Genomic DNA, 12,222 nt, shown 5'->3' with positions numbered 1-12,222 from the left:
ATCTAAAAGGGGAGCTCAGCCCCAAAAAGAGTGCACTGATATTATTCCCATGGCTACTCCCCAGACATGGAGTATTCCAAGCTACCGTACTGCCCAAAAAGTCAAGTGTGTTATCAGAAAAACAGCCATGCTGACTTCCCGGAGGCGCCACAAGACAATGACCTGCACACCACACTCCCAGAGGTAGTCTGTCTGACAATGGAGTGAGCTCTTAAGTAGGTAGAAGCAGGCAGCTTCACTCCATGCTTCCAGGACCAAGAACCCAGGCAGCAGAGAAGGTACTAGCCTCCATATGGTGAAACTGTGCCCAAAGAGCAGACCCTGAAACTCCTCCCACACAGGTCAGTCTGCATTCAGAGTTCTAACCTGAGGGTGAGCCTTAAGTGGTACAGGTGAGGCATGAGTGGAAGAACACAGCTGACAGTGCTAGAACAAACAGTGTGATATTCACATTAACCCTGCATATGCCCTTGCGCTCTTTTCCTTTCTTAGATTGCTTAGCTTAGTTTTACATCTTTTGAACCTATCCTATTTTCCCTGTGAGGCTCCTTCAGTATCAGCACAATTTTGCTATACTGGGCAGTTGGAGGGAAATCTCCTATGTAAGCATCTGTGGCTCTTTCTGAAGTTGAACCACTGCTGTCAAGCCCAACCCTGCCCATGACCATTTCAGTGGCTGCACACACTGTTTTGGTGGAATAACATCCTTTCCTTTGTGCTCCTTCCTAGGTAGAAGTATAAGTAGGGGAAATTAGTTCCTTTGACTTTAAGATGCTGTAACTCTCCTTCCAGAGTCATTTTGGGACTAGAACCATGTAAGAGTGACATGGGATGGGGACATATTTGAGGCCTGAGTACATTGACCGAGTCACTGTGATGCTTTTTGATTGATTGGTGTCAGTTTTCTAAACAGCTCTAGTCATGTACTTACTGTGAGATCAAGCTGCAAAAACTCTGCTGAGACTGAAAAGACTTACGGTCTAAACATGAATGCTAAGGGGTATTCAAAACTGTCAAATACGGAGCTGTGATAAGAGGTTTCAAAATCAGATTATCAAGGGGATAGGTATCAGCTTCACTCTGCTGCTGATCTAGTGTTTATTTGTCCAGCCTTGCAGGTGAAAAGGTTAGTTCTTTATGTAGTTACTCTGAACAAAACCAGAAGGAACAGATACAGGCAGATAGGTCAGACTGTTCTGGGTGAATGGCCATAGAAACAATTTGGAAACCTTCAGACCTTCTATATGTTCACCATGCCACCTCCTCATCTGTGAGCTTTAACATCGCTTAAAAAAAAAAAAAAAAAGAATGAAAACAGTTTCTGGAAGAAAGGCTTTAATTAGTTCAAAGTTCAGGATGTTCATGCTTCTGGCAAAGACAGGGGATTTCGAGGACATATGTAGAGACTAGGCAGTGGGAGATCTGCCTCAGTTCTTTCTTGTCTTGCATTATTATTTCTGGATAAAGAGATGATTGGTATGTGTGTCAAGGGAATTTCATTTTCCAGAAGCAGAAGATGTAGTGAGAGCTTTGATGAGGGCCAAAGGCCTGCCTCAGAAGGGTGTTATGAGGCTTAGCTAATGTTTGTGAAACACTTTGAGATCCTTGGATGAAAGTTACTAATCAACACAAAATACTGTTTTATTGTTAATGCAGCTACTGTAAAATTAAAGAGGGGACCTAGTTACTGCTGTCTGTTATTGTATCCAGACATGAAGATTCAGAAACCTGGCTAAGTGTTTTCTTCACTATCAGCAAAAAGGTAGGCTGCCAGTGATAGGATTTCAGGTTCAAAGAATATTACATTTGTCAGAATGTAAAGTCCATACTGCCAAATAAATTGTCTGTTTGTTATTTTTTAATTTAGGACTAAAAACTTAGCTAGGAAAGAACCTGATTTTGGTCTCCGTTATCATATGAATGTATTACCATAATGTGACTTCAGTAGGTTACTGTTAATTTACACTGATGATAATAAGGTCAGAATCAGACCCCAAATATCTCCAAGAACTTCAAGTCAATTTTTGCTCCTGACGTGACTGTTGTATATTTTGAGCCCAAGCCCCTCCTTCCATCTATACCCAGATGAGTCTGACTCAGATCAGCAAGCACTCAGGCCTGGGTCCTAGCACTTTGTTAGGGGGTAGGTTAGAGCCTGGATCCTGCTGTGACTTGGGTCCCAGCCCTGTCACTTCGCAGTGTGGATGCAGCTCAAGCTATAGAACTGAGTCAGAGGTCTGCTTCATGCAGCATGGACATATCAGCATGATTATGGGACCCAGATGCAGCAATTGTAAACTTATGTTTACAATTCAGTGTGGGTGCTCAAGCATGGGCCTGGAAACGCCAAATTCACAAGCCCAAGTCTCACAGGCCCCAGGCACAGCGTGCAGTGTACACATACCCTTAGAGGTTTAACAATATTAATTTACTGCCCATTGTTCATACATGCTCTAATACAGGGAGTTAGGAACTTTTAGAGCTTTCTATCGAAACAAGCTATTGTATTGTTTTATTTTTGATGGAGAGTTTGAAAATGCTTCCTTTTCTTAGGCCTGTGCCAAACTTTGGGGGGGAGGGAAGGGTGCTGATCTAAGATACGCAACTTCAGCTACGCTATTCTCATAGCTGAAATCGATGTATCTTAGATTGAATTAAAATTAATTACTTACTTTGCGTCCTCGCAACACTGGGTTGATGGCCGTGGCTCCCCCGTCAACTTTGCTTCCGCCTCTCACACTGCTGGAGTTCAGTAGTCAATGGCAGAGTGATCAGGGATCGATTTATCACGTCTACACTACATGCAATAAATCGATCCCCAATAGATCAATCGCTACCCGCTGGATTGGCAGGTAGTGTAGATGTACTCTTAAACTGATATGCTTCTTTTACAGAGTTTGCTCTCAGCCATTCCATCTCAAATATTCCATGTTTTCAAGGAACATGTGATATTTTGGATTAAAATGCCTGATTATTCCATACGTTACATTAAGCTTAAAAAAATGTATAGTCATGTGGGATATCGAACTTCTAATTTCATAAGAAAGATTTTATGTCAGTCAATTAAAACATTTATATTTAAGTTAAGGAGTAGTTAAGAAGTTTTTTAAAATTACCATATTAAAAATAAGTATAGTTAAAACCTTTTCACCTTGCGTGAATAAAGCAAACAGGATTTGGCACTATACTTCAGTGAGTGACGTTTTTTTTTAAAATTAATTATTTGCCATTGGCGAAAAAGCAGACACAAAGAGCATTCTTCCCCAAATAAATACAAGTCACTGTTAGTCCTACAACCTTTACTCATACACACAATTTCTACTCACGAACATACTCCCATGAGAATTGAGCCTAGCTTTAGTAGCCAATCCTCCATTTCAGGAATAATTATTTTCTTTAACCCTATGTTTTGTTAGAGGAACAGAACTAGTGTAGAATAGGAACCTTTAGGTCTGTTTCCTTTTGTTTCCCTTTGCATCCTAACCCCAGCTGGCAGTTCTAAGATATTTGGCTTTCTTAAACAATCATCACCACCCCAGTTTGTAAACAGTTTCTCAGTATTTTGAAATCCAGAATCCTGATGCAAATTAAATTTAGAATGGCTGAATGTAAACAAATTAGTAGTAAATATGCCCTATCTAAACAAATAAGCAATGTGCTCTCAACCTCATGCCATCATGGAAATTTTGGAAAATGAGGCAGTCTATTTCGTTCTTGTTGATCTGTACAAAGAACCTGGGACTCTGTTACACCCCATTAGTAAGTATGACTCATTTAACTATTAAAGTTTATAGAAGAGGAAACAGTTTCTCTAACACTGTTCTTTTGGCAGCGATGAGTTTAAAATTGAAGGAGATTAAAAAGTATCAAACTTTGAGCCTAATAAAATTATAACATTCTTTAAAGTTATTTTTTGGAAAGAAGTAATAATATACTTAATTAAGAAGACAATGATTCATGGTGGAAGTGTCAGTTTCATTAGTGTGCCACGTTGTAAGTGTCTGAGGGTCATACTTAGAAGGGCACTCATATCCGGAACCAGTGGTGAGGGGAATGAAGTGGAAGAAATAAATTATTGCCTTTTGTTTTTCAGATTTCCAGGTGTTGCGGGCTAGCACTACTGCTTCTGATCTCAGCCATAATGCAGACAAACATCTTCTAAATTACTGGATTCCATTATCCAAAAAGCAGGGTGGTATAATTTGTCATACTGCAAAACTGATTACCAGAACCTCAGTTATCAGAATCTCAACAGACTATTCCAACTTTCAATAGACTATTAGTTACACTGAAAATTATCTGAATTTATTCAGTGTACCCATGAGATGCAGAAAATGAAAGTCACACTGGGTATCTGTTAAGTATACAGTAACATTTAGTGTTAGACAATACAAATGATGTTTTCAAGCTAACACAATAGTTTTATCAGAAAACTTAGAGGTCCACATTCTTAGCTAGTGTAAATTGGTATATATCTATTGACTTTAACAGAGCCATGCTGATTTATACACACTGAGTATCCCTCTCATAAAACACTTCTGTTCTCTCTCAAAAAAGTAGTATCAGATTTCACACCTGTTTCCTTAAACATGCATTTTGAAATCCAGAAAGTTACTCTGAAAAATATGTTGTCATCCCTGGCAAGAACTTTGTGCTTTTAAATTACCTCACACATGACCTGCGTGCAAGAGTACAATCAAAGCCATCTATGTAGCTCATATGAATTTCTTTTGGTTACATTTCACTACAGTGTGCTAAAACATTGATTCTTCTACAGTCCAGTGGGTGAACTAACAAAGCTAAGGTTAAGTAATTTATCCTAAAATAACCAAATTCTTTTTGTATTTACTCTTGTTCTTTACATATTTTAGAGTAACTGCATACCTCTACTAGAGCTTCTTTTATTTTCATCTTTTAAAAATGTTCTTATTGAGTTGATTTCTCTAACTCATTCCCCAGATTAAGGGGCAAATACTTCCCCCTCATTCAAGTTTTCAAAAATAAAGCATTCCTCAGCCTTCACAGTTCTTTATAACATCGTTAGTTTCTTTCTGAGACAAGCACTAAAATAAACTATCATTTATTTCACCTTGTAAAGCATCTGCATATAGAAGATATTTCTGTTTTGTAAGGGCTAAACATTGTTATCAGTGAGTTTATTTCCAATTATGAAGAAAAGTGCATTTGGGGAAACATAACATTTATAAACATTAAATACACAGGACTTGATTCTCTTCTAGTCTTACTTACAAAGATGTAAAAATAAAGCAACTCTATGGACTTGAATGGAGTGACTCCTGATTTGCACTGATGTAAGAGAAAGGAGAATATTTTCTATTTTCATTTAAAATAAGGCACACTAAAAGATATTGAACTGTACAATTTAAAAGTACTTTGACCTTATCAGTTTCATCATGTTTGTAATCATTACATCATATGTATAGTGCATGCATTATATTATATACCCCTTATTCCAGCTGCATATTACTTATTTGTAATTAAATAAAAACCATACATCAAGAGTATTCTTAGGCATTTCTGCTGTTTACAAGCATATTTGTAAATAAAATGCACACCCTCTATCCCTTGACAGAGTGGGATTGAAATAGTCAAGCAGTGAAAGCTAAAAACAACCCAAATATATTTTATTTTAAAATATTAGTGTTTGAAAAGGCAGTCCGAAGAACCTACATATTGTTCCACATTAATTAAGTTTTCTATGTATTGAACAATGTTAAATGTGCTGTTTCCATTAGACTACCTATAATGCAGGGAAAAGTGCCAAGTTAGCAAAAATGCGTGGAAACACTAAATCTATACCGTATCCACTGGCATAAATTACTAAGTCTACCTCCTGAAAAGAAATTTGAAGAATGAGTGAAAAGATAAATACACACATAGCAAAACAAATGCAGATTCTGAAAATTAAGATATTGAGGGAAGATTGACATTACCCCTTGAAAATAGTGATGTAATGGTTATATGCTTTTATTATTAATGTAAAGTTTAATTACTTCAAAATGAATGCAAAATCAAACAAGGCTTGTTATTCCCCTAAAAATCTTTACTGTAACAGAAGCCAGTACCCAGATGTTCTGTGGTTAAATCTGTCGCTTCATTGCATAAAAATACCACATACAGTGAAACACATTACTGGCTCTCCTTTATCAAAACCTGGTCAGATTTTTGGATTGTTTTTCTAGCAATCATTTAACTGACATGAGACGCATAAAAGGTGGTCTCTTACAGATCTGTGTGATGCCATCTTAAAGTGTAATCACTTGTAGAAAGGAACTGGGATTTCGTTTAGTAAACTGTTATTGAGGTCTTTTCAAAACAAAGTACAAAAGAAAAAAAGCATAGTTCTGAGTGTAATAAATTTAATTCAAAATTAAAACAAACAAAAAAAAGACTAAGGACAGAGTGGGTGACAGATTGAACTTACACACACCCCTCTGCCTTTACAATTTTGGAGCTTGAACCTGAATGACTTTAGGCATCTTCTACTTCTACTGACCTAAATGGGAGTTGCTACTCAGCACCTTGCAGGATTAGACCTTTTAATAAATTAATATTCGGAGATCTGACTCTTTCTAATCCTGAACCTCCAATGGAGCTGATATGAGAATTAGAAGCACCTTGTAAAACACGGGAAAGAGGACAGATAGTCCATAGTTTTATGCTGGGATCTTCAATTAGCAGCCGAATGTCGAATATATGGTGAATAATGCATCTAAACTTAATTGGCGACATAGCACAGGCACTACATGATTTTAAACAGCTTGCTTGGCTGTTTGAACCTAAATGTTGTGGAAACCTAAATATTGTTCCATACTCAGATAATGTTTTCCAAAGCAGTCAGCCAAAACTAAATAGTCACACACGACTAGACTATGGAACTCTTCCTGATATTGGTGAGCAGCCCTATTAATTTCAACAGAACTACTCGCATGAGTAAATGCTCCACAACATAGATGCTGTTCAACCCTGTACTGTGTAACATTTCTGTTCTCAATTACATTGTGCTTATTATCATTGTGCTAAGCTTCCAAAAGAAGGAAAGTTGGTTGCAGCATTATGTAACGTGGTATATTTCTATTAAATTAAAAACATGTCATACACATGCTGTTGGCTCAGACATGTCATGTATGCCATGAAATGCTATTGCTAATTTGATATAAGACTGATACAGTTTAGATAGCATGTAGCAGTCTATACACCGATGTGTGACATATCTTCACTTCATTTACATGCATATGATAAAGAGCTGAATTACCCACACTAAAATTAGAGAAACAATTTTTATTTTGCTGTGATCTCTACCGTTTCGTTCTCATCTTGGAAATATGACATGCCTAAAGATGACACTAAAAAAACCCCAACCAAACAGCAACAAAACCCAAACACCTTTCTGGCACATTTTAGAGTTTATACAAGTTGAGACATACTTGTCATCTTTTGACATATCAGAATGTAGGTCTGAGAAAAGTTGTTACCGTTCCCCTTTAAATACCATAATATGTAGAAGCAAGATTGTGCATATATTCTGTAGTGTCAAGTTCTGTTTAACAACAAGGTCAAAACTGTAGGAGAAAGAGGAGACAACATCAGTCAAAACTCCCTTCACCCTCAAATATTAACAAATTCTTGACAATGTTCCAAATACATAAAAAAGGCTTTTTCAGTGGTACTGTGAGCTTGACCTCAGCAGATCTACTTCTACAGGTACATATCTCTGCCTATCTCGTGAGTAAATATGAGAAAGGTGTGGGGAGCACAAGTTATTCTTGACAAGAATCAACTGAAACTTGCCATTCTTAAAATAGGTAAGTCACAGCAATTGGGAGTGGATAGAATAGGAACATGGGGCTTCAAGTGGATCTGGAAATCTCTAATTCCACATGCTGATAGCATTCATCACCACGGATCTAAGTACTATTTTATGCAAGGTAGACTATGAGTAAATCAGCATTACCTGTCAGCAGCTGATATATAATAGCTCAATATTAGCCTACAACTGGATATCTTGTATCTGATTCACTGTGATGGGACACCAGTGTTACCCAGATATAACTACTGATTTAAATTTCATCAGATTTAAAAATCAGCAGAATTACACTCTGTAAAGCTGGAGTAACCACTGCCTTACATGGGCCTTGGCATAGATCCCAGGATTGAGAACGGATTCTCCATTTGAGTCATAAAACCTTGTCTGATAGACTGACAAACAAACAGAATATATTCACTGTTAGGGCCCGTGTCTTCTTCTAGATTTTGTCCAGCACACTAATAGACATCCATAAAAAAAGCAATTATAATGATATAATTCTGTGAGTCTGGGGAAGAAGACACTCTTCCCCACTCTTTGGTTGGGGAAGAAGGCACTGAAAACTGCACCAGCGGGTCCCTGAAACCAATAATTAAAGAAACTACCTTATCCCTAGAGTGACCCGCTGTGGCTATTTCTAATGTAGCATTCTGTCATTATGACACGGGCAAGGATATTACATTTATCCATAACAATAAGCACAATGCTTTACCACTTGAATGTTAAAAGGGTCCAGAACAAATAAACTTGTGGAACTGGCTTTTTTAGATTAGAGACACCCTTCAATTAAATACTTTTTAAAAGCGATAGCAGCTGTATCTGCAAGTGATTAAAATATTATATATTGTCTTTGTCTCTGTTCTTTTGAAATACGTGTAACCCAAACTACACATAATTTGCAGAAATTTCATTTTGCTACAGCCTTCTTTTTAAATTATAGTTACTAATTCAAATGCTGTGATTGCCTGACCTGCTTTCTTCGTTGATGTATCCCTTCACTCTATTTTAAAAAGTGCAGACAAAAATAAAAACAACATAGACTGTCTGAAAACAATGTTTGTTTCTAGAGTGTTTGGTAAGGATTTATAGTTTAGAGTTGGTGGGGGTGGAGGGTGTAAGGTGTCAGTAGCCAGTTTTCTTTCTCTTGAATAGGAGTGTTTCCCAGAAGGATTGAATATAACTTTATCTAAAACATCTTCTCTCATCCTATCAAAATAAAAATGTATTGGAAGAAACTGAAAATAATCCCTAAAGCACACTGACATTGAAAATGGGAATGTAAATAATTTAGTTGTCCCTTTTATGGTTAAAATTAAAAAAAAAAAAAAAAAAAAAGGAAGGAGAAAAATAAGGACCTTGAGATCCCACTGAAAACCTTAGCCCAGCATTTCAAGTAATCACTCCAACTTCAGCGTTAAAATGTAGTTTGACTGATATTTATTCTGAGCAACATGCGGTGAGCTGCGGGAAAGTGTCATACCCGGAGCACTCCCTCAAACAGAGATTTTAGCACTGTTTGATCAGAGCTTGACAGAAGGGGGGGGCATTAAAGTATATTAAAAAGCATGACTTTCCCTGGCCTATATCCTTCTCACCTTTCCATCCATCCTATTCTTCGAGATAATAATCATAATAAAAAATGAAACCCCAGCAATTCCCCAACAACTGCTCCCGGTGGGGGGAGAGAAAGAGAATATTGGGAGCCAAAGTGTTCTTTCTCAAGTGGATGTATTGGGATGCGGCAGAGGAATGTAGGGAGAGCCACTGGGAGTTTAAAGAAAGTAGAAAAAGACACAAAACAAGACTACCGAACGAACGTCACAGAACAGAGGAAATCTGATCAGAGCCGCATGCTCCTGGTGACTTTACGAGGCAGTCTTCCACAGCCGAAGCTGTGTGACCGCTTGGTCCACAACCCCACCTGAGGCCCCAGGGATTTGACCCTGCATAGGATGGGAAGAAGGGACAGGACGGGATTGGATCGAGAATTGTGAGAGGGGGGAAATCCAACCCGTGGGGGAGCGGATGGCATCCCGTTTAGACAAGTATCTACAGCTGGTATATAGAGGCCTCCAGTGGTTGAACTTGTGTTGATCCCTTCAGCTGAGCTGTCTGCATCTCATCACCCGAATCATCGCTCTCCCTTAGTAAGAAATACGCATAAAACAAGAGCACCTTACAAAGAGTTTCCAGCATGGCAGCTGGCACCCTGAATAGTTAAACGGATTTTAATTGTGGCTGGGCTAATTCTCACCCCTCCGCCCCTGCAGGGAAGAAGCCACAAAAGATCAGACGCAGGATCAGGGCATACAGACACGAGGTTTTGCTCATTAAATGGGGCTTTGCTTCAATCTATTCATAAGGCAAACGTTTCCTGCCACTGGATCCCCGTGGGTTGGGTTGGTGTGTTAAGTGAAGCGTCCCGCAGCTGGAAGAGGTGTGTGTCGGGGGGGGAGGGGGGAAGGGGCACACAAGGTTAACCAACCAGCTCCCATCCACCATCCTGCTTTCCCAAGCTCATTCCAAATCTGGAGTAAAGCAGCACCGGTGCCTGATCAAGCGGGAACGTTCCTGGTACCCAATCGTCCCGTCTTCCTACCCCTCAACTCTGGTAATTCTCAAGCAAGGCAACTGCTCAGCCCCGGGATTCCCAGGAGTCAGGGGCCCCACTCCTCATTGCATTGCTGCCCAAGAGTTCATCCCACTCCCCAGAGTCCTTAGCCCTGCGCACAGACTGGGAGGCAGTGCTGGGACGAGATGGGCGACCGCCTAAAAACATCGGACCTCTCCTGGTGCCCAGTGCGTGGTCCCCCTCTCTTCATAGCCCTGCGATGCAGGACACCCGCTGCATGACTCCCCCCCTCCCCATCCATGGGGGACCCTCCTCTCTAACGCCCCCGATGAGCCCCCTCTCCCCGGGTCTGGTCTCAGCTCCTCCCGGGACACACACAAGAGGAACTCCACGTCGCTCCGCTTTGCTTACCTTTAAAAGTCTTGCTCCTCCCGGGGAGGTGTGTAAAAGCCCCGGGCTCGCAGGTGCTGGTTACAGGACACTGGGAACGTCTGTCCTGCTTTCTGGCCTCCCTCCCACCAAGCACAGCGAGGATCCCAGCGGCAAGGGAAGGCGAGTCCCCGCTTTGCCTTTCAGCGACCCGGGCAGGGAAGCTCGGCCCCCAGGAGAGAGCAGCGGGGGCAGGAGGGCGGACAAAGTTTGCAGAAGTGCACAAGTGGCCCGGGCGGGACCGCACCAGCCGGCGACAAGCTGTTTTCGGCTCTTTGCAACTCCTGGCGAGCCCCCGGCTGGAGCAGCATCAGCCGGAGGCGGAGAGGGGCAGCGCCGGCCGGCGGCGCGGGGCTGAGGATGCTGCGGCGCGGGCAGAGGCAGCGGCGGCTGGGCGAGCAGGGTCCTTCGGCCGCCGCCCGGCAGATGCTCTGGGCGTGGGGCTGCCACGCGAAGCGCTGGGTGACGCTCTCGGCGCAGCGCGGCGCCCCGGCTGCTGGGTGAGGAGCGTGTTCTCACCGAGTGTCACTGGTGCAGCGCAGAGCCGCTCCCCCAGCCAGCCCGCTCCCCTCCCTCCTCCCTTCCTCCGCTCGCTGCCACACACACAGCGCAGGGACACCGAGCAAAGCCTATCACCGCCCCGGCCCGCAGGGAGAACAAGGGTAGGGGCTCTGCCAGGGTGGAGAAGCGCCAGGGCCAGGGCTTCCCCCGGCTGGAGAGCCTAGGCAGGGCAGGGCAAGAGCCTGGGGCTATAGACCAACTCACCCCCGCTAGGGAGTGAGCGCTTTCCGGGCTAGAGCATGGCACTTGGCATGCAGAACAGGGAACCTAGTTTAGCTAGGAGCTGACCCTCCAGGCCACTGCTCATAGATTCAGTGCCTACGGGCAAGCATAGTTCCACTGGCCTCAACAGGTCTGCTCTTAGCCTGGTCCTGCAACACTCCTAACTCCCTTTGTACCCGTGTCCATAGGGCAGCCTACTGGCTCACTAATATATAGTTAAATATATCCTTGCTGCACCTCTCCCAGGTTGGTAAACGATTATGATTAGCATTGTCTTTAATAGGATCCCCATTGTACAGATGGGGAACAGAGGCACAGAAAGGTTGAGTGATTTGCCCAAGGTCACACAGTAAGTCACTGAGGGAGGCATGTTTCATTTATAACACTGTATAAATAATGATGGAAGGAGGCCCTCTTTTGTAAAAAAGATGAGTGGATTCAAATCTGTTAAAGTTTGTGGGCGGTTGGAGACATGATTTTACTTCAGTCTACTAAGGACATGGGGCCCAGCTGTGAAGTTTAGAAATTGACCTCAGTTCTGATCTGAGCTCTTTTACCTCTTCCCAATATTCTGGGTTGATCAGTTCTGGAGGTTTGGCTCAGACACATC

The 12,222-nt window shown here is 41.7% G+C and overlaps 1 protein-coding gene across 1 annotated transcript in view; it reads right to left on the bottom strand.

The window, feature by feature from the left end:
* The window catches only part of NDNF (neuron derived neurotrophic factor), a 29,241-nt gene extending 18,100 nt beyond the window's left edge, over nt 1–11,141 (bottom strand). Inside the window, exon 1 of the mRNA XM_030564978.1 lies at nt 10,812–11,141. The gene's annotated coding sequence lies outside the window, so the exon portion shown is untranslated. The remainder of the gene's footprint in view (nt 1–10,811) is intronic.
* Between the last annotated feature and the right edge of the window lie 1,081 nt (nt 11,142–12,222).

This window comes from Gopherus evgoodei, chromosome 5 (genome assembly GCF_007399415.2).
Source record: "Gopherus evgoodei ecotype Sinaloan lineage chromosome 5, rGopEvg1_v1.p, whole genome shotgun sequence".
In the NCBI taxonomy this organism is placed as follows: domain Eukaryota; kingdom Metazoa; phylum Chordata; order Testudines; family Testudinidae; genus Gopherus; species Gopherus evgoodei.
This window is presented reverse-complemented; position numbering and strand designations above follow the sequence as displayed.